The sequence below is a fragment of the Carlito syrichta genome, unplaced genomic scaffold, assembly GCF_000164805.1.
Source record: "Carlito syrichta isolate Samal-C Ts95f unplaced genomic scaffold, Tarsius_syrichta-2.0.1 Scaffold305043, whole genome shotgun sequence".
NCBI lineage: Eukaryota > Metazoa > Chordata > Mammalia > Primates > Tarsiidae > Carlito > Carlito syrichta.
Genome location: NW_007249139.1, coordinates 53,153 through 80,632, shown reverse-complemented (window position 1 = coordinate 80,632; position 27,480 = coordinate 53,153).

Here is a 27,480-nt window from a genome sequence, read left to right as displayed (position 1 = left end):
TTTAATTTCCTTCATCAACATTTTGTAGTTTTCAGTAAACTAATCTTTTGCATCTTTAGTTAATTTTATTCCTAAGTATTTTATTCTTGGTGTTATTGTAGTAGGATAATATTCTTAATTTCTTTTTCAGATAGTTTGTGTTACAGAAATACAACTGACATTTATATGCTAATTTTGTATCCTGCAACTTTGGATACCTTTAAGCTTCTTTTCCTTACATAATTTGATTGGCTAGGATTTCCAGTACTGTGTTGAATAGAAAACTGAGAAATAAATCCATTCATATATAAATAGTTGACTGATTTTCAACAAGGGTCCCAAGAATACACAATGGGAAAAGAATAGTCTCTTCAACAAATGGAGTTGAGAAACTGGATATTCAAATGTAAAAGAATAAAATTGAATCCTTATCATATGTAAGAGTCAACTCAAAATTAATCAAAGACTTAAACATAACTGTAAAACTACAAAATTCCTAGTAGAATATATAAGAGAAAACCTTCCTGATAATGATTTTGACAGTGATTTCATAGATACAACACCAGAAGCACAAACAACAAAGCAAGATTAAGTAAATGGGACTACCTACTCAAACTAAAAGATACTGAACAGGAAAAAAAAAAAAAGAACTTAATGAAAGGCATCCTATGGAATGGTAACAAATATTTGAAAATCATATATCTGATAAAGGGTTGTTATCTAAAATATATAAGGAACAATTACAGCTTAAAAGCTAAAAAAAAAAAAAAAAAAGCTAATAACCCAATTTAAAAATAGGCAAAGGCTGGGAGCAGTGGCTCATACCTATAATCCCAGCACTTTGGGAGGCCGAGATGAAAGGATTACCTGAGCCCACAGGCTCGACACCAGCCTGGGCAACTTAGGGAGACTTCATAATAAATCAAAAAATTAGCCAGGCATGGTGGCACATGCCTGGAGTTCCAACTACTTGAAAGGCTGAGGCAGAAGGATCGTTTGAGCCCAGCAAGTGGAGGCTGTGGTGGGCGTGAGCATGCCACTGCACTCCAGCCTGGGCAACAGAGTGAGACTCTTGACTTAAAATAATAATAATAATAATAATAGACTAAGAACATGAATAGACAACCAGCAGCAGTTCTATGTAAAAGGGCTAAATATCACTATATCAACATGGAATTCAAAACCATCAAAACCACAAATCTATGAGATATTATTTCACCTATATTAGAATGAATATTATTTTTAGAAGCAAAAAAAAAGGCAGGTATTGGTAAGGATGTAGAGAAATTTGAACACTTGAACACTGTTACAAAATGTCACAATCACTATGAAAAACAGTGTGGAATAATTAAAAATAGAACTAATACATGATCTAGTAATAACACCTCTAGGTATTTATTCTAAGGAACTGAAATCAGGATCTCGAAGAGATATTAACACTTTCATGTTCTTTAAAGCACTAGTCATCATAGCTAAGATGTGGGGAAAAACCTGAATGTCCATTAAAAGATCATTGCAGAAAGAAAATGTGGTATGTAACTAGAGGGTATACTATTCAGCCTTGGGGGGGAAAAAGGGAAATTCTGTAGTATGCCACAGCATAGATTAATCTTGAGGACAGTGTGCTAAGTCAAAATAAGCCAGTCACAGAAAGAAAAATGCTACATGATTTCACTTACATAAAGTATCTAAATTAGTCAAATTTATAGAATCCTAGAGTGACATGGAAGTTGCCAGTGGCTGTGGGTAGAAGAATTAGAGAGTTACTAATCAATGGGCTTAAACTTTTAGTAAGCAAGGTAAATAATTTCTAAAGATATGCAGTCTTGACTTTATTTTACCTGTAGTCAATACTGTATCATATACTTAAAAAATTAAGAGGATAGGTTTCATGTTGTGTTCTCACCACGAAAAAAAGAAAAATTAAAAGAGAGGTCTTTAAATGTTTTTTTAAACTTTAACATATATTTGTTGTTGATTGTTTTATAGATGAATTATATATTTGTTAAACCTAGACACTCCTTTTTACAGAACATTTACCTTCAAAAGCCAATATTTTATATTTTTGCAAATCTGGGGAAAACATGTGAATTTAAGCATTTTTTGCTTCTGTTTATCACTTTCATAACTGCAAAATAAACAGATTTCCAATAAGAAGGATGAAACTCTGAGCGGGAAAAATTGCATATTTTTTAATCTGATTAAGATCAATCTAGTAAAATTACTAGCCAAATCTGGAAAAAAATAAAATCAGATATTTAATTTGATTGTTTTGAGCAGTAAAGTCTTTTGAAATTCTAGTGTCACAAAGTAAGAAAAACAGAGAAACTGAGTAAGTTCAAAAATATATTTTTTTGAATCATATGTTTGGGTCAACTTATTTTTTAAACTTATGAGAATTCATTCAGTTTCCAATATTTTGTCCTAAAGTGTTCTCACATTGTTAACACTCATTAGAAATTATCTCTACCTTTTTTATCTTTTAAAAGATGGATGATAAATATATTTTAAGATGGATAATAAATCTTTCTATAATAATATTCAGAAATATATTTCATTTGTGAAAGAATATTTTTAATTTGTCAGTAGATATTTATTTTTGATATTTTTAGAAGTATAGTGTTTTGAGCTGCATATATTTATTCTTTATATGAAATTACTTTAGAAAATTAGTCTTTGCTTATCTTTCACACAGTGGCACTTCACTTTAAAGGGACTTTTATTTTTTTATTCTTGAAAATTATTGAAAAACAGACCGATTGTTCTAGAATTCTATTGAATCAATGAACATGAACTAACAGTCAAATTTATAATGTGGCTTTTCTGCTTAGGATCTCTCTGTACATAAAGTTGCCATTGTATACTGCTTTCTTATATGTCAAATAAGGTGAATGAAAGAGGCTACAGTTTTTAACATTTTATATTTAGTGCAATATATTTTTTATAAAACACAATCTGTCTCTCTTTTGCTTTTGTGATCTGGAGTCTCCTCTACCAACTCCAGGGATATAAGTCACATGATTGGTAGATCAATGGAATTAGTGAACTCCGTGGAACTTTCCAACTACAAAAGTCTGTGATAATTATAATCTAGGATAATAGAAAATGTTCATAACTTTTTCTCTGTATTGTCCCTGTTTTCTTTTCCTGGGATGTCTTCTCTCATGCCAACAAAATTAAAAGTATCTTCAGAACTTGTCCTTTAAGTCTTAATTCAGCTTTCATTTTCATAAAATGTCATTGTCCTCCTAAGAAAATTAGTCTCAATCATCCTTGTAACTCTCTAATTGACAACCTAACTTGGCTATTATAAAATGTTTGTCAAATTGAATTATTGAGAGAAGAAATAAAAGAAATAGATCAAAATGAAAACATCTTAAAAAGTCCTTGTTATTGGAAGACTCAAGTGAAATAAAAAGTACAGAAAGAAGAATTAGCATCTGTTAAATTTACTCTGTGTCACAAACTCTAGTCACCAAATCTTGTATGGCCATTATCATAAACCAATGCTTTAGCAGCTGAAGGAATGCCTCAGTCCTGAAGAGGGGAGCTATTACGGATAGCATCATTTGAATATCACAGTATTCCCTACATTTGTCAGAAACTTTAGAAAGTTTGAAACTTTCATTTATTTATTTACTTTTTTATTACTTATTTACTTGTTGTTTTTGAGTTTGAGTCTCACTCTGTCACCCAGGCTGGAGTACAGTGGCACAATCATGGCTCACCACAGCCTCAACCTCCTGGGCTCAAGCCATCCTCCCATCTCAGTCTACCGAGTAGTTGGGACTACAGGTGTGTGCAACCTTACTTGGTTAATTTTTTTTTTTTTTAATGCTTTGTACAGATGAGGTCTTCCTATGTTCCCTAAGCTGGTCGTAAAATGTTTGAAATATTTAAAAGACAATTTATCTAGTAACTATACTTATCAAAGTAAAAACAAATTTTTCCTTTAGTTTTCCTCTAATATGTGTAGAGAATCTTTTAATACATTCTTCATCTAGTATTAACTAAGCTATCATTGGTACCTACCGTTTTCGGAAAAGAGTTAGTTTTATACAATGAATTACATTTTTCAGGTCATTTCTACCATAGATTGTAGAGTAATATAGTGACAATTTTCATTAAGAGCATCATTTGATATTTCTAGAACACATAAGGGTGAACTCTCAAAAGTCAGAAAACAATTAAAATATATTCATGCAATATTTGCTACATATTATTAAAAAGACAGAAATAATATAAAATACTCAAAGACATGATGTGGATAAATAAGTTAGAGTAACATTTCCAAGTTATTTAACAATTGAGTCTATATGTGTTTCTCCTTTCCCCTGACCTGTCCTCTCAATTTGGCTTCCATTTGCCACGAAAAAAGTAAAAGAAAATAAAACCTATATTTCTTTGAAAAGTTTTTCAAACCAGAAGCAGTATTAACCACTTTCATCATGTGTATCAAATGTGTTCAATTATGATTTCTGTAATGAATATGTTCATAACAGAATTCCCAAAATGCTTACTACTCACAAATATACTAAGAACTTATGGGGATGTACTATGAACACTAATGGATCTTTCATTTTTATTTTGAACATGATTGTAATTGATGTGAAATAACATCATGAATATAAATAACTTCAGAATTAGAATAAATTTAGTGACTAAAATAAAGAATACTCATTGACAACTCTTTTCATAAGCCAGTTTATTTGGTGAAATTAGTTATTAGAGAGAGTACAAGAAAGAGATGGGGTGGTGGGAAGGGAGAAGGGAGGAGCTGTGAGGGAGAGAACACTAAATAGAATGAAAAAGAGGTAACCCTACAACACTGATGAATTCATCTTTCCAAATGTATGCAGCTGAGGATAATTATCAATAGATAAATAAATTCTAGCACAAGATTCAGTAACTTACATATCCATGTGCTTCAAGTGTGAGAATTCTGTCTTTAGGAAGCCTAGATTCTTCTTCCCTCTCTCCTTTTTTTTCCTTCTCCTTTGCTTTCTTCTTGACACTCTCCTCATTCTTCTCACTTTTCCTTTCTTTCTTTTCACTCTTGCTTTCCTTTCCCTTTTAAGTATCTTATTTATGTTTGGAACTTTGACTTAGTCTTCTCAAAATTATGTAAAAAGTCATTTTCTTGTTATATACAAAAAAAATTAAATTCCAGAAGCTGCTATGAAGCAAATGTCTCAAAAACATTTCTCCTCTTTGAAGAATGTAAAATATACTGTAATAATTTACCAAACTTACCAGTCTTCAACTATTTAATTTAAATAGACATTGTGGGTTCATTCTGCCATAGCTGATAGAGTTTGAGGCAGATGTTGTGCAGAGTATTCAATGGGATGTTTGGACGAACTGTGATCTTATCCACACCAGCAATGTTCTGTTATCTTCCTTGATAGCACTAAAAGCAAACGTAAATCTCACAACACACAAAGCACCAGTAAACCAGTGAAAACTACACAGAAAGCCTTGAATGTCATTGACCTTGCATGATATACTATTATTGAAACAAGTATCAGAGGATTTTAGAAAAGCTAAACCGTTTTTGTTTTTGTTATTTTTTTTGGAGTTGTAGTTTCACTCTGTGGCCCAGGTTGGAGTGTGGTAGCCATTATCCTTCCGCCTCAGCCTTCCAAGTAGCTGGTACTACAGCATGTGCTACCATGCCTGGCTAATTTTTTTTATTTATTGTAAAGACAAGTACTTGCCAAGTTGCCCAGGCCGGTCTCAAACCCCTGGGCTCAGGCAATCTTCTTGTCTCGGCCTCCCAAAGTGTAGGATTACAGGCTTGAGCCACCATGCCCAGTCGAGAAATGCTAAATCATTTTTTGGCTTTGCAAATAAACATGATCAAACCAGCAAGAAATATAAGCAGGATGTCGGTATCCTACTGATATGACCTGAATGATTTAGGATGATGAGCTGAGTAGCAAATCTAGCAGCTTCTCACTCTGAGTTCTTAACATCCTTATTTCTTTTTTTTCTTTTATATATTTTATTTTAAAGATGTGGGGTACAATTCAGGATTAGGAACACAAGCAGACATTGTATAGGTAAAGATTGGGTCTCTTTTTGGCCCCCACTTTGCCTGGTTTGAGATCAGGTACCCTTATTGATGTTGTGTCTCCATCCCCATCCTGCCAATCTCCTTCTTAAAGTATTATGATAAATGTTCGGGATCCACTTATGAGTGAGAACGTGGTACTCTGTTCTTTGTTTCTGTGATAGATCACTGAGTATTATAGACTCTAAATCCATCCAAGTTGCTGTGAAGTTCATATGTTTGTCTTTCTTTATGGCTGTGTAATATTCCATTATGTGTATGTACCACACTTTTTTAATCCTGTCCAGTTTTGATGGGCAACACAGTTGGTTCTATGTTGTGCAAATATGCATGTGTAAATATCTTTTTTGTAGAATGATTTGAGTTCCTCTGCTTATATTCCCAGTAGGGGGGTTGCTGGGCCATATGGAAGGTCAATTTCTAGTTCTTTTAGGAATCATCACACTGTTTTCCATAGAGGTTGAACTAATTTGCATTCCCACCAGCAGTGTAATGTTCCCTTTTCTCCACATCCTCATCAGCATTTGTTGTTGTTTGTCTTATTAATGATGGCCATTCTTACTGGGGTTAGTTGATATCTCAATGTGGTATTGAAGAGAACCTATTCAGTAAATGGTGCTGGGAAAACTGGATGACCACATGCAGAAGATTGAAACAGGACCCTTATCTAGTATCACCATACACAAAAATCAACTCTAAATGGATCAAAGACCTAAATGTAAAACTCTAAACTATAAGAATCTTAGAAAATACAGGAGACACGCTTACAGAAATAGGAGTAGGCACCAATTCCTGATTAAAACCCCAGATGTCCATGCCATAAGAGATAAGATAGATAAGTGGGACCTCATTAAACTGAAAAGTTTCTGCAAAGCAAGGACATTCTTAAATGAAACTGTTATTGTTTGCTGACAGTGGATGCCAGTGAAAAATAAAATGAATACCAGTAGGTTGGGTGTGATGGCTCATCCTGTAATCCTTGCACATTGGAAACCTGAGGAAAGAGGATTGCTTGAGGTCAGAAGTTCAAGACCAGCCTGGGCAACATAGCTAGAATACGTCTCTTAAAAAAATTGTTTTCAAGATCACTGGTTAGAGATTTCCAAGCACTCCTCACCTGCCAAAACAGTGTGAAATAGTGTGGGAAAACCAACATAGCAAACCCCAATCCAAGAAGGAATATGAAAATTCACCAAAATGGCAGAGGACATCCTACATCTCAGGGAGGAAAGAGAGGGCAAAAAGCCCTCATATGGCATTCTGCAGCAAAAAAGTGAGTGCAGTCTTTGGACCACTGGACAAGACTGAAAACTCCCCACTGAGAAGTACTTTCCAACCAAGGATCTGTGTAACTCAGGCCATGAGAGAACACCCCCTTTCTCCTGTCCTCTGGAGCTTCTTCAGGGAGAATTCAAAAGTTAATGAGAGAGAAAGAAATCCTGCAAAGTCACGGACGTTTCCACAAATCCAGGTCGCTTGAGACAGACACCTTTTTTTTTTTTTTTGAGTTGGAGTCTCACTCTGTTGCCCAGACTGGAGTGCAGTGGCCACTCCCAGTCACCGCAGCCTCGACCTGCTGGGCTCCGGCGATCCTTCCGCCTCAGCCTTCCAAGTAGCCGGAATTACAGGCATGCGCTACCACGCCCAGCTGATTTTTTTTATTTATTGTAGAGATGAGGTCTCGCCTGCCTAAGCGGGTCTCAAACCCGCGGGCTCAGGCGATCCACTCACCTCAGCCTCCCAAAGGCGCAGGATTACAAGCTGAGCCACTGAGCCCGGCTAGACACCTTTTTAATAGGGGGCTTATTATTGCACCAACAGTGACCTTTGCAGGCACTTGGGTTTTCTGTCTAGAGACTAGGCTGCTCTCTCTGGAGCAGAGGGAGAGACTTCCCACACCCAGTTCAAAGTGGGAACTAGGAGTTTGCCCCAGGGTTTGAGATGACCAGGGCTTGTTTCAGACTTTGGCTGGGAGCAGCAGAAGACCTCCACCCCCAAAATCGTGTTTCCATCCTGGAAAGAGAGGCTGCCACTGTCAGATTTTCAACCCAGAATTTCTCTCAGTGTTCCACTGCCTAGGTGCCTCACCTTGACTCACCCCTCTGGCAGTGGTGTCCAGGGGCCCGAGCAACACAAAGGAACACCCAGAATATCTTCCTAAATGACAGGTTTTAACAGGGGGCCTCAACTTCCACACCGTAGAATCTGCATTCTGAGCTGAAAGAAACTGGCAGCAGATGTGGTTTCTCATGAAAAGTGAGTCCTACAACCTACATCAGTTTTTCAATCTGGAACTCTTCAGCAAGCACCACTGCTAAGAATCCCAGCCTCCTTCAAGGACTAGCTGGAATGGCATGCTTCAGTAATACAGAGAAAAAGGAGGGCCTTCTTACTTGTGCACAACTGAGAAAACAGTCTAACCTATAGGAGACCAGCAGGAGGGACCTCATTCTGTACTTGAACCAGCAGTCTGAGTGGCAGGATAGTTCTTAACCCTGTAGTCTCTCCTGAGTAGTAAAACCTGATGCCTAGGCCAGAAATGAGCTGTGGATGTCATTATGGGGCACCACAGCTTGTTCCCTAAGTCTGACAGGGGAGTGTACTGCCCCCTGCACCAAGGGTCAGGCAGCCCCCCATCTCTACACACCTGGATTAGTAGCCCAAGCCAGACAGTCCTTCCCTGCACAACCATCCAAGTGCAACAAGGCCTCTTGTGCTCCTCGCCCTCCCAAACCTAATCATCTGGAGTAGAAGTCCAAGACACTCCTTCCCCAAGGGGTAAAGTCCTTGGCACTCTGCTGTTTTCTCTGTTCAATGCCCAGACATAGTCCCAAGTAGCTGGAGTTTACAATCTGCTAGATTAGAAGCTCAGGCCACTCTCCCCTCCTTAAACAGAGAACTCAAGACAACAGAGGTCCCTTAACACCTCACCAAGGCATACTTCTGGGCACTTGAAGACCACACACCAGACCCAGCCTCAGAGTGGGTGCCTGTGCCTGGCATCAGTAGACCTGTAGGTGGGGCCTTCTTCCAGTTTGTCCTTACTCATTTTTGTTCTCCCCTCCATGGGACTGAACTGGGAACACAGACCACAGTACACTCTGCAAAAAAGCTCACTGCTGAGACAACTGAACGCATCTCCAGTAAATAAGGATCAAGTAAACACCCATCTGCATGGATAGTAGCCAGCCCATACCTGAAGGCACCACCTGCTGACCCGAAGGCTGAATAACCCATAACAACAAGTAGTTTGATCATACCAGAATACACTATCAAGGAGCGAGTTAAGCTTTCCAAAACTCCCACCACTGTAACCTCACAAGAAACAGTGAGCCAGCCCACAATCCCACTACATTGCTATTACAACTATCACCTGGAAATGCCTACATACACAGGCCATCTATCAAAAGAATGCCTACAGATTAGCCTCTGTAGTTCATCCAGATGAAAAAGAACCAGAGAACAACTCTGAAGTATTAAAAAACAGAGTCTTACTCCTCCAAAGGAGTTTACCAATTCTTCAACAGTGGAAACTAACCACAATGAAAATCTTGAAATGTCAGACAACAATTTCAAAATATTCATTATAAAGAAGCTCAATGAGATCCAAGACAAAACTGATAACCAACTCAAAGAAATTAGCAGAATAATGCAGGAGGTAAAAGGAGAGCTTGACAACTTAAAAAAAAAAACAAAGCATATAACTAAAAAACATATTGTAGGAGATATAAAATACAGGACAAAGACACAGCAATAGGTTAAAACAAGCAGAAGAAAAAAATCTCAGAGACAGAGCATGGGCTCTTGGAACTAATCCAATTAGACGGAAACAAAGAAAAAAGAATCAAGAAAAATGAGCAAAACAGAGGGAGAAGAAGTTAAAGTAAAAAGTATGAAAAACATTTTTGAGGAAATAATTTAAGAAGAGAGAAAATCCAGATACAAGAAACCCAAAGGACTCCTGCAAAATATATCACATAAAGAACTTCATCAAGGCATATTATTGTCAGAATCTCCAAAGTCAACATAAAAGAAAATATTCTAAGAGTAGCAAGAGAGAAGAACTGAATCACTTATAAACAAAAGGACATCAGACTGGCAACAGACTTGTCAACAGAAATTCTATAGGCCAGAAACTAATAAGGTCCTATTTTTAACCTCTTTAAGAAAAAAAAAATTTCATCCAGCCAAATGAAGCTCCATAAACAAAGGAAAAATTAAATCCTTCCAAGACAAACACACACTAAGGAAATTTGTCACCATTAAACTGGACTTACAAGAGATACTCAATGGAATTTTAAACTTTGAAAAGAAACAATGACTCACTACCACAAAAGAGCACACAAGCTCAAAGTTCACAGTGTCTATACAGCACAGTCAGTACACATTGGGATCTCCAAGTGAGCTAGCTTACAGCATAATGGCAGGCACAAAACCCCACATATTAATACTAACCGTGAATGTAAATGGGCAAACTGCCCCACTTGAAATAATCAGGACAATAAAAACAATTAAAAAAACACGACCCAATCATGTACTACCTACAAGAGACCCACTTACTGGCCAAAGACAGTCACAGGCTCAAAGTAAATGACCAAAAAAACATATTTCAGGTAAATAGACAACAAAAATGAGCAGGAATAGCCATCCTCATGTCAGACATGTTCAGACTTTAAACTAAAAAGAGTAAAAAAAGAAAAAAGAAAACAAAGAAGGACATTACATAATGGCAAAGGGTGAACTTCAACAAGGAGATTTAACTATCTTAAAGATATACATACTAAACAGCAGAGCATCCAAATTCATCAAGCAAACACTACTGGACTTCCAAAATCATACTGATAACAATACCATAATAGTGAGTGACTTCAACATCCCTCTGACATCATTAGACAGATAATCAAAGTAGAAAATTAATAAAGAAGCACTGGACTTAAATAGGACTGAAGATCAAATTAACCTAACAGACATCTAAGAATCCAACAAGTGCAAAATACACATTCTTCCCGTCTCCATACAAAACATTCTCCAAAATAGGTGATATCCTTGGTCATAAAGCAAGTCTCAAATTCAAAAACAAAATTATGCCAAGCATCTCTTCATACCACAGTGGAATAAAATTAAAAGTCAACACTAAGTGGAGCTCCCAAACCCACACCACTGCATGGAAATGGAACAACTTGCTCTTGAATGACCCTTGGATAAACAATAAAATTAAGACAGAAATTTTTAAAAATTATTGAAACAAATTAAAATAGTGACACAACATAACAAAACCTTTGGGAAACAGCAAAGGCAATCCTGAGAGGAAAGCTAATATTATCAAATGCCTACATCAAAAACACAGAAAGATCAGAAATTAACAGCTTAACCTTATACCTCAAGGAACTAGGAAAATAAGAAAAACCTAAAGCTATAAAATAAAAGAAATAACAAATATTGGAGCAGTACTTAATGACATTAAGACAAAAAAATAAAAAGGAACAATGTATCAAAAAGTTGGTTTTTTGAAGGGATAATCACAATTGACAGACCAGGAAAAAAGAGAGAAAACTCAAATAAATTCAGTCAAAAATGACAGAGAAGACATAACAACTGATATCACAGAAATAAAAAAGATAATATGATACTATGACCACCTCTATGGCAACAAACTGGAAAACCTAGAGGAAATGAATAAATTTCTGAAAACATACAACTTCCCAAGACTGAACCAAGAAGAAATAGATACCTTGAAAAGACCAAAAATGAGCAATGAGATTGAATCAGTAGTAAAAAATCCACTCCCACCTAAAAAAAAGCTCAGGGTCAGACAGATTCACAGGCAAATTTTATCAGATGTACAAAGAGCTGGTACCAATCCTACTGAAACTGTTCTAGGAAATGGAGGAGGAGAGACTCCCCCCCAACTCATTCTATGAAACCAGTATCACACGTACCCAAATCAGGCAAGGACAAAACAACAACAAAAAAGAAAACTACTGGCCTATTTCCCTGATGAATATAGATGCTAAAATGCAAAATGTTAGCAAACCAAATTCAACAACATATCAAAAAAGTATTCATCATAACCAAGTGGTGATTCCAAGCAGGCATTCTAAGTATGTAAGGATTGTTCAATAGTTGCAAAGCAATAAGCATGATACACCACATAAACAGAAGCAAAAATAAAAAACATATCATCTCAATAGATGCAGAAAAGGCATTTGACAAAATCCGACGTTTCTTTATGATAAAAGCCCTCAACAAACTGGGCATTGAAAGAACATCTCAAAATAATATGAACTACATACAGCCAACATCATACTTACTAGGAAAAGTTGAAAAAATTTCCCCCAAGAAGAGGAACAAGACAGGGATGTCCACTCTCATCATTCTTATTAACATTTTACTGGAAGTCTTAACAATCCTGTAAAAGAAAGTAATAAAAGGTATCAAAATTGATAAGGAAGAAGTCAAACTATCCCTGTTTGGATGAATGACATAATTGTGTGCCTAGAAAACACTAAAGATTCCTCCATGAAGCTTCTAGATGTGATAAATGACTTCAGTAAAGTCTCAGGATACAAAACCAGTGCAAAAAAACCACTGCCACAAAATTGGCAGCATTCCTATATGCCAACAGTCCTCAAACTAAGAACAAGATCAAGAGCTCAATCCCATTCACACTAGGCACACACAAAAAATAAAATACCTGGCTGAGCACAGTGGCTCAAGCCTATAATCAGTAGTTTGGGAGGCAGAGGTTACAGGATTGCCTAAACCCACAGGTTTGAGAACAGCCTGGGCAACTTGGTGAAACCTCATCTCTACAATAAATCAAAGCATACAAACAAAAAATTAGCTAGGCATGGTAGCGCATACCTGTAGTTCCACCTACTTGGAAGGCTGAGGCAGAAGGATTGCCTGAGCCCAGCAGGTCACTGCTTGGTTGGCCGTGAGCGTGCCACTGCACTCCAGCCTAGGCAACAGAGTAAGACTTCAACTTGAAAAAACAAAAATTAAAAAAAAAACAAACAAATAAAATACTTATGAATACACCTAACTAAGACAGTGAAAGACCTCCACAAATAAACTACAAAACACTGATGAAAGAAATTGTCGGTGACACAAATAATTGGAAAAACACCCCATGATCATGATTTGGAAAAATCAATACTGTTAAAATGACTTCACTGCGCAAAATAATCTACAGATTCAATGTAATCCTAATCAAGGTATCAGCTTCATTCTTTACAGAACTACAAAAAATAATTCTAAAGTTTAATGGAATTTTAAAAAGCCCAAATAGCCAAAGCAATTTAAAGCGAAATAAAAATTGTGGAGGCAACACACTGCCTGACTTCAAATTATTCTATAAGGCTATAGTAACTAAAACAGCATGGTATGAAGATAGAAAGATTGATCAATGGAACAAATTATAGAACCCAGAAACAAACCCATATTTCTATAACCAACTGATCTTCGACAAAGCCAACAAAAGTGAACAGTGGAACGATGACATCCTACTCAATAAATAGTGCTGGGAAGATTGCCTAGCCATGTACAGAAGAACAAAACTGAACTCCTATCTCTCACCATCTACAAAAAATTAACTCAAGATGGATCAAAGACTTAAATATAAGACCTGAAACTATTAAAATCCTAGAACAAAACCTAGGAAACACTCTGCTGAACATCAGCCTAGGCAAAGAATTTATGACAAAGACCCCAAAAGTCACTGCAACAACTAAAATAGACAAATGGGACTTAATTAAACTAAAAAGCTTCTGCACAACCAGATGAATAATAAACATAATGAATAGAAAACATACTGAATGGGAGATGATATTTCCTATTATCCAGAATCTACAAGGAACTCAAACATCTCAACACAAACAAAAAAATTGACCACATCAAAATGTGGGTAAAGGACATATTTGGACACCTCCCAAAAGAAGACACACAAGCAGTCAGCAAATATATTTTTAAGAATGCTTAACATCACTGATCACCAGAGAAATGCAAATTAAAACCACAGTGAGATATCATCTCACTCCAGTCAGAATGGCCGTTATTAGAACGTCAAAGAACAAGAGATATTGACACTGGTGTGGAGAAAAAGGCAAGCTCATCCACTGTTGGTGGATTGTAAAACTCTACAGGAAACAATTTGAAGATTTCTTAAAGAATTAAAAATTGAATTATCGTTTGATCAGGTAATCCCACAACTAGGTATCTGCTCCAAAGGAAAAGAAATCCATATATTAAATAGATACCTGTACTCATATCTTCATTGCAGCACTATTCACAATAGTAAAATCTCGGGATCAACCCAAGTGCCCACCAACAATTGACTGGATAAAGAAAATGTGGTAGGTATACACCGTGGAATACTATGCAGCCATAAAAAAGACTGAAAACACGTACTTTGCAGCAACATGAATGGAGTCGGAAATCATCATCCTAAGTGAACTGACCAGAAACAGAAAATCAATACCACATGTTCTCACTCATGTGGGAACTAAACTGTCATAAAGATGGAAATAATAGACACTGGGAACACCATTAAGGGGAGAAGCTGGGAGGGAGATTAGAATTCAGAAATTACCTACAGGATACAATGTGCACTATTTGGGGAATGGGTCTCCTGAGACCTAATTGTAACAAATATGCATGTAAAGACCATGTATGTGAACCCCCAAACCTAAAATAAAAATAAAATTTAAAAGTTAAAAAATTACTGCCTGTGTACCTTTTGCCACTTCTAAGCAATCAGTCATTCAACCTGCCATTTGCTTCTGTGTCATTAGTGCAAATACAAATGTAGTGGAGAAAAGCAAATAACATCACTGTATTAATAAGAAAACTGTTTTGATTTCTTGACTTCCTGGAAGGATGTCAAGATTACCAGGAGTCACAAGATAACACTTTAAGAATTGCTAACTTAGATAAAAGCAGAAGAAAAACAAGAGAGAATGAATGTAACATTTGGATACCTATTGTGAATATACCCAGAGGAACTCAAATTATTCTACAAAAAAGCATACCTGTACACGCATGTTTGTTGCAACTCTATTCACAATAGCAAAAACATGGAACCAACCAAGCTGCCTATCAAAGCTGGACTGGATTTTAAAAATGTGGTATATATACCCGATGGAATATTATGCAGCCACAAAGAAAGACAAACATATGGACTTGGATGGATTTAGAGTCTATTATACTCAGTGATCTATCACAGAAACCAAAGAACAGAGTACCATAGTCTGTTCATCAGCGGACCTTGAACAATTATCATAATACTATAAGAAAGGGATTGGCAGTAAGAAACTGTCAGGGGAGGGAGGAACACAACTCATCAACAAGGGTACCTGCATAATAAACATTTGTATACCTAACCCTGAATTGTACCCCACATCTTTAAAATAAAATAAAAATTTGGATAAATAAGATTTGTAGGAATTATCTTATTTTTATCCTTTTCAATATGCTTATCGTCATATATCTGAATAACACAGTGCAGCCTTTTTTTGTGTGCTGCTTTGTATCTTTTCAGATGGTCTCTCTGTATAATTTGTCTAACTGATCTACTTGTTAAAATTTTGGGAAACAGAGTCTGTCTTTTCTTATAGCCACTAAAAATCTCCATAAATGTTGACTATGTATTAATTACACATGCAGTTTATACTTTTATTGGTTTGTAGCTCTTGGAAAGGACTGAAATTTGGACAGTAGGTTTGCACTCTTATGCAATCTAATATCATTATATTAAGAACAACTCATATTATTTTTAAGTTGCTCTGAAACTGAGAAAAGCCTTCAGCTTCAAACATTAAAATTAGAGGCCAGGCATGGTGGCTCAAGCCTGTAATCTCAGCACTTTGGGAGACCAGGGTGAGGGGATTGCCTGAGCCAAAGGGTTCAAGACCAACCTGAGCAACTTGACAAGACCTCTTCTCTACAATAAATCAATAAATTAGCCAGGCGTGGTAGTGCTCACCTGTAGTACCAGCTACTTGAAAGGCTGAGGCAGAAGGATCACCTGAGCTTTGCAGGTTGATTTTGGGGTGGCCGTGAGCATGCCATTAAACTCTAGCCTGGGTGATAGAGTAATACTCCAATTAAGAAAACAAAAACAAAAGCAAAAACAAAAAATAATTACAGCTATTGGTGTATTAATTCAGTTTTTATTTACTTATAGTTGGCTATTGAATATCACAGGGGCTGGTGGTGCCAAACCCTGGTCAGTTAAAAATATGTGTATAACTTTTGACTTCTCCCAGACTGAGCTATTAATAGACTACTGTTGATGTGAAACCTTACCAATAACATAAATGGTCTAGTGAAACATATTTTGCAGGTTATATATATTATGTACAGTATTAACAAAGTTAGAGAAAAAGGTTAAGAAAAAAATATGGAAGAGAAAATAAATTTATAGTACTGTACTATATTTACCAGTATGTCATCTGTTTACAAAATGAATTGTCTCTGAAATGGCAGATAACTGCAGCTGCATGATACAGCTGTATATCAAGCAATTGAACTTTTTTCGGTAAATTTTTGCTTTCCTCTTCTACTTGGGAGCACTTCCAGTAGCACTAGTGCATTTTGTATGGGTCCCATGGTGTTATTCGAGATTCGTGATATTGCACAGAACAAACAAAAAATATGCAAGAACCATTAGAGATCATTGTTATATCTATATACAATTTACTGAAGAGATGAACTACTAAAGCTGCTATGATTAGAATCACATAGCTACATCTAATATGATTTGAGAAAAAGTGAAGTCACATAACTTGAAACCAAAAGGAAAGTGAAAGATCTAAAGCAAAATAATTTAATGCCAGCAAAGAATGGTTTGATAATTTTAAAAAAAGGTTTGGCTTAAAAAATATTATGATAATAGGAGAAGCATATTCTGCCAAAAGATAGTAAACAGGTTCCCAGATAACATTAAGGAAATCATTGAGGAGAAAGTACAGTTATGTGGATAGGTTTTTAACACAGATGGACGTATTCTTTTCTGGGGAAATAATGCCACCAATAATACTTATTAGTAGGGAAGAGAAGAAAATGACCAGGATTTAAGGCAGGAAGAGGTAGGCTAGCTCTCCTGTTTGCACAAATGCAATCAGGTTTATGATCAGAACAGCCCTTACCTATAAAGCTGCTAATCCACAATTCTTGAAGGGAAGAGATAAACATCACTTAATTAATAGTAAGTATATTTTGCATTCTTATGGTTTTCTTCTCAACATTTTTTTCTCTAGCTTACTTTATGGCAAAAATACAGTATATAATACATACAAAATATGCGTTAATTTATGGTTTGTGTTATCAGTATAGTTTCTGGCCAGCAAATATTCTATTAGTAGATAATTTGGGGGCAAGTCAAAAACTACACCTGGATTTCTGTATGAGTGGGGAGTCAGCACCCCAATCCCTGTGTTGTTCAAGGATTAACTGTACTTTCCATCTCTATATAAAAAGTGGTGCATACTTTAGAAGCTGTGGACAATTGAAAATAAGTTAAGCCTGTCTCTTCCTCCATATTGAGTAAAGGGTTTTAAGAAATCACAATTTATGAGAATAAAAGAATAATTTTAAAAATAAGATGACAGAGCTTCTTTTTTTAATTTATTTTTATTTTAAAGTTGTGGGATACAATTCAGGATTAGGTATACAAAATGATGGACTTTGCAACAACTTGGATGGATTTAGAGTCTATAATACTCAGTGATGTATCACAGAAACAGAGAACTGAGTACCATATGTTCTCACTCATAAGCAGACTCTGAACATTTATCATCATGCTATGAAAAAGGAATTGGCAGTAGTCAGAAGTTGCCAGGGGAGGGGGTGGGGCACATAACATTAATTAGAATGGCAGAGCTTGTATGTATTCCTTGAAGCTTTCATTCTACCTTAGGATTCCCAAATAGTATACATGATACATGATCAAGAAAATATAAGAGTAGTAGACATAAGGATATATTTTTCTGTCCTTTTTCCTCTCTCTCTTTTTCTTCTTTTACCTTTCCCTCAACATTTGACCTTTATTATTCTAATAAGCAGCTGCTGGTGCTTGGGAAAAACATTAGACACTCTTTTCAAGCATAACACAGAAGAATGTTCAAGGGAGTTGTAAGTTGGCAATTATAACCCTGATCAAAAGGGAAAAGTGTGAACTACTCTGTTATTTTCAATCTTAGACTAGCAATAAATCTTACATTGCATTTGTGTGTATGGTTAACCTATAAAGTTACTTTATTTCTAATAGTTTGTTAATTGATTGTATAGCTATTTTTAATAAAATGAACATATGTTGCTTCTGTTTACACATTTGCTATGTTCCCTTTGTCACACAAATAAGTCCTGATTTTATTTGGAGGAAACCATTTTTCTACTTGGATCTAGTGCTCCTGGCAGAGTCTGACAGCCACCAGACCTGAGCCAATCAATACATCATCCAGCTGAATGACTGTTTTAAGAAAGGTTCCTCACCTTCTTAGGTCAGTTCCCAATAAGCCCTGATTTTATTAATACCTTTTGGGAAGATAAGATCTTCCTTTTTCTGCTGTGTCTGATGGAACAGGATATAGGCCTAGAACATCTCAGCAGACATCTCTTCCTATGAAGTGAGCCAGCCACTGATGAAAAGAAAAAAACAAAACAAAACAAAAACCACAGAGTAAAATATTTCAGTCATACTGAACTTCTCACAATAAAAACTAAAATTTTCTTCTCTTTATTTGATTTCTATTAGGGCATCTTAATATTTTATATTTAAATATCTCATTCACTCTAATATATACAACACCATATAACTCTCTGCTACTTTTACCTTCATATTTCCTTATTTGTACATTATCTTAATAGAATTAACTGTTTTTTTTAAATTAAGTTTTTTTAAAATTAAAAGTTTTCTAGTGTCCCTATTAACTGAGAACCTACAAACACACACTCCATATGTATATGTATATGAAGAGGGACCCCCAAAAAGATAGAAATTACTTTTTGGAGGATAGGCCTCTTGTAGTACAGGCTTCCCCCGCTAGGAACACATTGACATCAGTGTACCAGCTAGCATTTCTGTGAGAGGCTGCATTCAGCTTCAGTGAATTATTTTTGGAGATTCTTTGAAGAATTTTCCAATTTCATGATGGGTAATTTCTGAGCTCACCTGCCCATACTGCACTGAGTATTCAGCAGTTTTTGACAAAAAATGACATGATCCCCATGACCTACCTTCCCTATTCACTGAGTCTTGTCCCAAGCTACTTTATTCATTTCCCAAATGAAAAAAGTCCATGAAAAAAGTCCTCAGAGGAAAATGTTTTGCCCATGTGGAAAATGTGAAACTAAAAACAGCAGAAGCACTAAAAGACATCAAAACTGACAAGTTGAAAAACTATTTTGAGCAGTGAAAAAAGTCTCATCAAATGGAGAGTACTTTGAAGGTGACTGAAGTTTAAACATGTAAGAATACATATTTTTTAAATAAATAAATTGCATTTTTGAGGCAGTTCCCTTATAGTATATTGTTTCCTAAGTCATTAAAAAAGGATCCACTCTTTTACTGATTTGTTATCAATAGATCTTTTTTTTCTTACTTTTTAAATTTTGTTTTATTAGAATCTTTAATAAAGCATTTTATTTAATGTTGAACTCTAGGTAATATTATATTATTGTTTCTAGGAAATTCTATTAGGGAAATTAACCATGAAGTTTTATGAAGAAGAGCAGAATAGTAGCTATAAATTTATTAGAATAGTGTCCTCTGATGAATTGGACTTTTGTACATAGTGGTCAAGGATATGCAGTGTCAAATGAACTGATCTGACATTATCACATTTATCCTTAAATCTCAGAACCCAAGATACCATTCAGAGATGGAGATTTCAATAGAGCTTAGGTCAGTAAGCTGGTCATTTTGTTGAACAGTTTAATTTCTTAGTAGTGGGATTGTTTAGAGAACATTTATTAGTAGTAACATCTAATCAATATGTTAAGAACTTTCTGAGAGAAAATGATATGCTAAGATCTTACTGAACCGTCCAGGAACAAAGTATAGAAATTTTGAATTTCAGAGTACAAAAAGTACCCTACACTGAGTCTAGTCTATTTCTAGACTGATTATAAAGCAAATTCTTTAATTTCATTTAGAATTAACTTTGTAAATTAATGTTTCTTACATCTAAGGACTAAAGACAAAAAATGTCATTTTTTCTGCAAGTAACAGACATTTTTGTAGTAATACATACATATATAAAATAACTGCATTAGGATTAACTTTAATTCAATATGAGTATTAAAATATTAGGGAAAGGATGTGTTTCCAAGCCTTTTATAATAAAACAAAAAATATACATTTGCTTAAAATGTGAAGATGCATATATACTGATAAAAATTTTACTCACATAAAACTGTGCTATTAAAAATCTTTAGAACTATGTCAATTTGTTAATAATTACATTTCTATTTGCTAGAACACATTGGTGTTATGTTGTCCTTGATTGATAAGCTCTGCAGAGTTTTTATTTTATTTTACTTATTTTTACCTCAGTAGCTTTAGGGAGCACAAATAGTTTTTTATCTGGGCTTTACATATACCGGCTACCCCTGTCTATGCACAATGTAGCTGATTGGTGATTTTTCATCCCCACCTCTTTCCCGTCCCCCTTTTGGGTCTCCAGTGTCCATTATTATGTCATTCTTTATGTCTTGTAGATCTTTTTTTTTTTTTTTTTGCACCCACTTATAAGTGAGAACATGTGGTGTTGGGTTTTCTGATCCTAATTTAGTTCACTTAGGATGATGTTCTCCAATTCCATCCAAGTTGCTGCAAAAGACATTATTTTATTCTTTTTGACGTCTTAAGAGTATTCCATAGTGTATATGCACCACATTTTCATTATTCATTGATATGTTGATGGTCATTTAGGTTGATTCCACACCTTTGCAATTGTAAATTCGTCTGCAGTGAACATGCAGGTGGAGGTGTCTTTTTTATATAATGACCTCTGTATCTTTGGGTAGATAACTAGTAGTGTGATTGCTGGAACAAATGGTAGATTTACTTTTAGTTCTTTTAGAAATTTCCCTAGCAATTTCCATAGAGAGTGTACTTTACACTTTTGTCAATAGTGTATAAAAATTTCCTTTCCTCTGAATCCACACCATCTATTTTTTTAAAAATTTTTTAGTGATTGCCAGTCTGACTGGTGCAAGGTGACATCTCATTGTGAGTTTTGATTTGCATTTCTCTGGAGATTATCAATTTTGAGCATTTTTTCATGTTTGCTGGCCTTTTGTATGTCTTCTTTTGAGAGATGTCCGTTTATGTCATTTGCCCACTTTTTGATGAGGCTATTTGCTTTTTTCTTGCTGATTTGTTTGAGTTCTTTGTAGATTGTGGATACAAGTCCTTTGTCAAATGTATGGTTTGCCAACCTCAATAAGGAAAAGTTCAACATATTTTCCATCAAAACTGGAAAAAGGCAAGGACGCCCAATTTCACCACTCCTTTTCAACATAGTACTGGAAGTCCTAGCCAGAGCAAACAGGCAATAAAAAGAAATAAAGGGTATTCAAATTGGTAAAGAAGAAATCAACCTATCATTTTATGCCAACGATATGATCTTATACCTAGAGAATCATAAAGATTCCTCCAAAAGACCCCTGGACCTGATAAATAAATTTGGTAAAGTTAAAGGGCACAAAAGCAATACACACAAATCAGTAGGACTGCTATACACCAATAGCGAACAAGCTGAGAATCAACTCCAATAGCAGTCAAAAAGCTAAAACACCAAGGAATAAATTTAACAAAGGTGAAATATTTCCACAAAGATAACTATACAATTCTGATTAAAAAAATTGAAGAGGACACAAACAAATGGAGAAACAACCATGCTAATGGATTGGAAGAATAAGCATTGTTATTATGACTGTTACCCAAAGTAATCTACAAATTAAATGCAATCCCTATCAAACTACAACATCATTTTTCAAAGAATTTAAAAAAAAAAATCCTAACATTTGTATGGAACAAAAAAAGAGCCAGAATAGTCATAGCAATCCTAAGCAAAAAGAAGAAAGCTGGAGACCTCACAGTGTCTGACTTAAGATTATACTACAAGGCTGTACTTACCAAAACAGGATGATATTGTTACAAGAGCTGACACATGGACCAATGCAACAGAATACAGAATTCGGAAATAAACCCAAATACCTACAACCAACTGATCTTTGACAAAGTAGACAAAAGTATGCACTGGGGAAATGACAACCTATTCAACAAATGGTGCTGGAAAAATTGGATAGCTACATGTAGAACAATGCAATTTGATCCCTATCACTGCCCGTATTAAAAAAATTAATGTGAGATGCATTAAAGACTTAAATGTTAGATGTGAAGCCATAAAAATCCTAGCAAAAATTCTTATGGATATCAGTCTAGGCAAAGAATTTATGGCTAAAACCCCAAAAGCAAATGCAACAAAACCAAAAATAAATAGATGGAGCTTAATTAAATTAAAAAACTTCTGCACAGCAAAAGAAATAATTAACAGAGCAAATAGGCAAGCTACTGCATCGAAGAAGATATTTGCAGTTTTTATAGACTGTTTAAGGCTCCTACACTTTCTACTTGTAAAATATTATATAAACCTAGTTAAAGCTTTATCAGTACTTACAAATCTTAAAGCATTAGATAATAAGAAATATGCATTGGTAAGAAACAAAAATCCTTCATTCATTTCACTCAATTACATTCATTTGATAGATGGATTTTATAATTTAAAAGTATGCTTTGCGATTTCCCCAATTTATTATATAACTTTCAATGTTGAGATATTTAAAATCTCTATTATGAATACAAACAATTTCAAAGATAATTATTCATTAACTAAAGATTTCAGCTAGATAATTCCTATGATTTACTATTTATAAATTACCAAGTAAAAATCTTTAAAATACATAAAGCAAATTTATGTGTTGAAGTTTCTCACAGTGGTAAGTTTTATTAATTTTAAAATAAAATATAGACTATATTATATAAAGACAAATGTTTGTTTTAAAATATATTTGATATATAGAAATATTGGTATATAATACAGTTATCTATATATACTAATTTAAACAAATTCTATTTTGAATGAAAACAGGTCTGCATAATTTTCCTCATAATTGTTCAGGGTCATTTAAGCATTTATTTATTTATCTAGTATTCAGACTCTGAATTTCCTTCTTTTACAGTTGGTTTGTTTTTGTTTGTTTGTTTATTTTAGGTATATTTTTAAGAGTATATGTTGGGAATTGTTCATCCAGATTTATTTATGAAACAATTTATGTTAGAGAGGTTGGTAAGGGAAGGTGTTCAGACAACCTTTTGTTTTAGAGTAAAGAAGAGACTATTATTATTTCAATAGTTTTAAAGATATAAATTTTTTTTTTGTTATATAGATGCATTGTATAGAGGTGAAAAAGTCTGGACTTTAAGTGTACCTGCCACCCCCACTAGTGCACATTGCACCTGATTTAGGTGATTTTTCATCTCTCATTCCGTTTCCACCTTCCCCTTCTGAGGCTGCAATACCCATTATATCATCCTTATATACTTTTGTAGACCCATAGCTTAGTAAAGATACAGCTATTTTAGTAAAATCAGCTTTTGGCTTAGCTGAAGATCCCTTCAGAAATCAAGAAGGAATAATCTCTTCTTTTTCCTAAACTGTTTATCCATTTTCTTTCAGTTTATTAAATTTAGCTCCTAACTACTACCTATACTATTTCTAATTTTTCTTGTATTTCTACGTTATCTAGACAGCATAGTCAAATACCCTTTTATTATCCTCAGTCAAATCTATCTTTATTTTTACTTTGATCTAATTATTTATAACTTTGTATATTCTTCTCAAACTTTCCCCTTCTGATCTGCTAGTAGAGAAAATGCTGCTAGTAGAGAAAGGCTTTAAGAGTTTAATCCTGTGGGACTCTTCAGTCTCATTACATGCCCTTTTCTGCTGCTTAATGAAGAAGAAATCTAGTTTCTGCACTCTACTTTCTTTTATACAAGAAGAAAGTGTCATTCCATGTCTTAAAATAAATTTTTGCACCTTGGCTTCAACTCTTTATTTCCTTCTCCTGAAAATGGTACATCACATTTATTTTCCTTTGTAAAATATTATATATCTGTTTTGCTAATAGTTTCTTATTCAATTATATTTAAAAATCCCCAAATAATTAAAACAAAATAAAATTATGAAATTTTATTTTTATTTTGATGCCTTCTTTATCAATAGTTTACGTCTCTGACCAACAAATATATATCAGGTCTATATTTTATTATTTCTTTATTCAGTCACTTAATTTTATGGAATGATAATACATAAAATTTCAGAGATGATACGAACACATTTTTCCAGTATGTCAAAATCAGGATCTTTTCCTATCATTGAATTTACCACCTTTAGGATTAAACTTTGTTTTGCAGTGCAGTTTTCTTAACATTTTCTCTGGCTTTTTAACACTTCAGTGTTCTGAACTTCCTACCTTTCCCATTCATTCTTCAGTTTCTTTCATATGCTATTCTCCCTGGAACTTAAATTCAATATATCTTAAATTAAACTCATTTGTTTCCAAAACCACACAGTTGTACATCCTAGTATCGATTTTCTAGTGCACAAATGTGAAAAACTTGATCTCAACAAATTGGAAAATTTATGTTTAATGGACTAATTTGTAGATATCATTGAGATAAATGAATAATTTCTATTTTTGTGTAAGAAATGGCTGAATTCCCAAAAGAAACAATGGAGAAAAGTTGGCACTGGATTATGTTTTCATTAAAATTTGGACTAAAGTAAGGATCTCTACTTGACATTGTAATTGAAGTTCTAGCTACTAGAAAACATTTTTTTAATGAAATTAAGAGCTGGGTGTGGTGGCTCATGCCTGTAATCACAACACTGAAAGGTCAAGATAGGAGCACTGCTTGAGTCCAGGAGTTTGAGACAACATACTGGAAAGAAAGAAAGAAAGAAAGAGAGAGAGAGAGAGAGAGAGAGAGAGAGAGAGAGAGAGAGAGAGAGAGAGAGAAAGAAATTAATTGTAGGCATTCAGATCATCAGATCAAAAATTAAAATTAAAAATGTTTTTATTAGCAAGAGACATAATCCTGTGTGTAAAAAATCAAAAGAGAAAAAATGAATAAATAAGTTTAACAAAATTATTGGATATTCATAAACTATATACTTATATATTAGTAGCAAACGATCTGAAATAAAAGCAACAAAACAATTCTGTTCACAATAATGTCAGAAAGAATTAACTATGTTGGGGTGCATTTAAAAAGAAGCTAAGATTTACCCACCAAAAACTATAAAACATTGCAGAGAAAATTAGATATCTAAAGAAATGAAAAGATATTTTATGTTCATTGTTCATTAATTGAAAGACTCAATATTGTCACAATGGCCATTATCACCAAAATGATCTAAATATTCAATGCAATTTCTATCAAAATCTCATTAGGCTTATATGTAGGCATTTAAAAGTCTATCCTAAAATTTGAATAGGAAAAAACCCCCAAAGTATTATATATCAAACACTTTTGAAAAATAACACATTTGGAGGATTATACTATAGATTTCAACTTACATAACATTAATACATACAGTGTGGAATTGAAGCACTGATAACCATATAGGTTAATGAACTAAAATTGGGAACTCAGAAATGAAGTCTTATTGTGAAGTTATTTCTTTTCAACAAAGATGTCAAAACAATTTAAAGGTGAAAGGGAATTTCTTCACAATTGTACTGGGACAACTCTATATCCATATGCAAAAAAAAAAAATTAAAAATAAAGGAGGAGGAGAAGGAGGAAAAGACTTACACTATACATAAAACTTATGTTTATGGATCATAAACCCAGCAATTCTACTTCTTATAATCTATTCAAGAGAAAAATTTAAATACCCCCACAAATACATGTATGCAAATTTCATGACAGAATTAATTTCACATAAGAACTTAAACTGGAAATAGTCCGGATATCTAAACGGTGTGATTGTAGGAAAATATGTGTTGCCATAAAATGAAATAAGATTCAGCAATTAAAAGAAAAGAGATTTTAATAAACAGATGAACCTCAAAAACAGCATGCTAAGTGAAAGAAGAGAGATACAAAAGAATATATATTATACAATTTTTTATATGCAGTGTTCAGAAAAGGCAAATTTATGGAAAGAGCAAATGAGTGGTTTTCTAAGGCTGCAATAAGATCAATCATAAACAGACAAGAGGCACTTTAAGAATGACTGAGATATAGAGTGAGAAATCATTTGTATTTGTCTCCCACTAAAGTGTTTCCTCAAATGTGGAACTTTCAGCGTTAAAACAAAGAAAGCCAGAAAAAATAGGCGAAGATTACCATGATGTAAGATGTTCTAAAATTATATTGTGGGATGGTGAACAACTCTAGAAATGTACTAAAGTCATTGAATTTTACACTCATAATGACTGAGTTTATAATATATAAATTATACCTCAATAAAGCTGCTAAAATAAATAACAGAATAATAAAACTAAATATGCTTCACAAATAATGTCTTGATTACTAAAGCAGATGATTAATTTATTTTATTTCTTTATTTTTAGGTCAGAATTATAATTAGTTTCAGTTGCTTAATAGCCTAGAAAAAGCATGTTTAAAATGTATTATTTTTTGTTTTTATGTTTTTGTTTTTTGTATATTTTATTTTAAAGATATAGGATACAATTCAGGATTAAGTATACAAGTGGACGTTGTACATGTAGTTTGGGCCTCCTGTTGGTTCCTACTTTTCCTGGTTTGAGATCAGGTACCCTTACTGATGTTGTGTTCCCCCACCCCACTCCAGCAGAATCCTGCCAATCCTGTTCTTATAGTATTATGATAAATATTCGGAGTCCACATGTGGTACTCTGTTCTTTGTTTCTGTGATAGATCACTAAGTATTACTGACTCTAAATCCATCCAAGTTGCTGTGAAGTCCATATGGTCCATATGAAGTCTTTATGGTTATGTAATATGCCATTGTGTATATGTCCCACAGTTGTTGTTTTTTGTTTGTTTGTTTGTTTGTTTTCCAGTCCAGTTTCCATGTGCAGCTTGGTTGGGTCCATGTTTTTGCTGTCGTGAAAAGTGCTGCAATAAACATGCATGTGCAAGTGTCTTTTTTGTAGAATGATTTGAGTTCTTCCGGGTATATTCCCAGTAGGGGAAATGCTGGGTCATATGGAAGGTCAATTTCTAATGCTTTTAGAAATTACCACACTGCTTTCAGTAGAGGTTGAACTAATTTGCATTCCTACCAGCTGTGTAAAAGTGTTCTCTTTCCTCTGCATCCTTGCCGGCATCTCTTGTTGTTTGTTTCATTAATGATGGCAATTCT